The following is a 2,612-nucleotide window of genomic DNA, read 5'->3' on the forward strand; positions in this document are numbered from 1 at the left end:
TAGGATCATACAATCCAATTTTATGGTCGTACGAGACTTATCGGCATATAATGCTATTCTAGGACGACCAACTCTTTGCCTGGTTGAAGCAGTGGTCTCCTCGTTACACATGAAGATGAAATTCTCGACCACGGAGGGAATTGGAGAATATTTGGCTGACCAAAAAACTAGCTGGCAAAGTTACAACAACTACATGCGAAAGAAGATAAGGACAAACTCAACAATGACTATTGAAGTCAGGGACGGTCGCGATGAAGAAACTTTGCAAAGAGCTAAGCCAGTGGAAAAGCTAGAAAGAATCTACCTCAATCCCGACCAGAAGGAGCAAAGCACCATGATCGGATCTGAACAAGAAGCATATTTCAAATCAAGGCTCACCGATTTTCTAAAGAAAATTCTGACGTATTCGCTTGGTCGGCTGAAGATATGCTAGGGATTGACAGGGAAGTTGTTGAGCATAAACTCTGTATCGATCCACAAGCCATTCATGTGGTTCAAAAAAGAAGAAATTTCGCCATTGAGAAGCATGAAGCCATTCGAACCGAAGTGCAAAAACTAAGACAATCTGGCTTTATAAACCGAACAGATCACTCGAAGTGGCCGGCTAACATGGTGATGGTCAAAAAAGCAAACGGGAAGTGGCAGATGTGTACTGATTACACAGATCTCAACAAAGCTTGCCTAAAGGATCACTATCCACTCCCAAGGATCGATCTTCTCATAGATGCAACGACTGGGCATGAAATGCTCAGTTTTATGGATGCATATTCAGGATACAATCAGATCCTTATGCATCCTGAAGATGAAAAACATACAGCATTCATGACTGACAGAGACAACTATTACCATAAAGTAATGCCTTTCGGTCTAAAAAATGCAGGAGCAACATACCAAAGAACGATAAACAAAATCTTCACACATCAAATTGGCTGGAACGTGGAGGTATATGTACATGCTGGTGAAAAGCATCTCAAAGAAAGATCATTTGACTGACCTAGCGGAAGTATTCAAAGTACTTCGAAAATTTAAGATGAAGCTTAACCCCAAAAAGTGCGCTTTCGGGGTGTCTTCTGTAAAATTCCTCGGATTCATGGTGTCTCAGAGAGGAATCGAAGCCAATCCTGAGAAAATCAAGGCAATCTTGGACATGAAACCACCAAGAAACATCAGAGAAGTCCAATGCCCAACTGGTAGGGTGGTAGCATTGAATAGCTTTATTTCTAGATCAGGGGAAAAATGCCTGCCATTCTTCAAAGTTTTAAAGCAGGTAGCGAATCAAAAACGCAACATCTGGAATGATGAGTGTCAGGAAGTGATGAGCACATTTATGTGTGAAATCTTAGGGCATAAAGCATGCATTTTATACACTTAGAGTGGAGTTACCTTGGGTTTTATGTTGTTTTTGCAGATTTTAGGACTTTTCAAGATTTAAGCAAATATTTGGAGTTTTGGGCTTGAATCATGCTATTTTACACATCAAGAAGTTCATTCAAATTCTCAAATGGGAAAATGGGCATAATCTGGAGCATGATGGGCTAGAGATGTGTGATTATGGGCCAACTCCGAAATATTGAAGAGATAAAGAAGGCAAATTTGATCTACGGCTGAGATTTTAAATCAAATCTACAGAGATATTATTGAGAGAGTCCAAATGGAAAAGAGTCCTTGCATACCTCAATATCTTATCTCTTATCTTGGATTTAATTAAAGAAAGAAAAAGAGGAAAAATAATTATATTCAAAAAGAAAAAGAGGAAAAATCCCGTTTTTGAGTGCCTCTGTCCAGTTTTGATCAAACCCTTCATCGAATGGTCATCCGATGTCCGATCGTGCTGATTTTTGGAGGAGAGCTTCACGACTACTTAAACCTCAAATCCAACGGTGGAATTATGCATATGATCTCTATAAGTCAGCGCGATTACTACGTCAAAACCCTAATTGGTTGAGTCAGATAGAAACCCTAAGTTTTATTCAAATTCAGCCGTACTTCATATCTCATGTAAACTCTATAAAAAGAGAGCATACTCCATCAAAGGAGGACATGTTCTAGAGCTTAGTAGAAGCATTCTTTCTTCTCTCTTCAGTTTATTTAGATTTTCTCTAGTTTCTTTGCTTGCATTAGTGAGATTTAAATTTCTAGATTCAATGTTTAGGTTTAATCTTTTTATGTAATGCAATTCAAGTTCAAGCTTCTTCAAGTTCAAGTTTCAGTTTTTTTAGATTCGTTTTTCTCTGGGTCTAGCAATTGCAGATTTAGATCATTCTAGATCTAGATCTGGTTGTTAGGGTTGGTTGAGATTTGAATCATTTGTTCAATTCGCAAGTAAGTAACCTTCTTTATTAATCTTCTCTCCTCCCTCCATTCCCGCTTCTATCTACCTCTCCATATTCTTAATTTAGGATTTACTTTCAGCATTATTTATTGTTCTCCCTTCCCCTGGATCCTTGATCAGAGATGCCTACAGTCGTGCCTCTCTTTGGTTAAGGCTTCCTTTTCCTTTTATTGCTTTGTTATTTACTTTCTGTTATTTACTTTCTGCCTATTCATTCATCATCTCGGACCACATAACCGGAGCAAGCCTACAGTCGTGCCTCTGCTTCTGGTGACGGGTG

This window comes from Hakea prostrata, chromosome 9 (assembly GCF_041222555.1).
Source record: "Hakea prostrata isolate BN-2017 chromosome 9, UWA_Hpros_2, whole genome shotgun sequence".
Lineage (NCBI taxonomy): Eukaryota > Viridiplantae > Streptophyta > Magnoliopsida > Proteales > Proteaceae > Hakea > Hakea prostrata.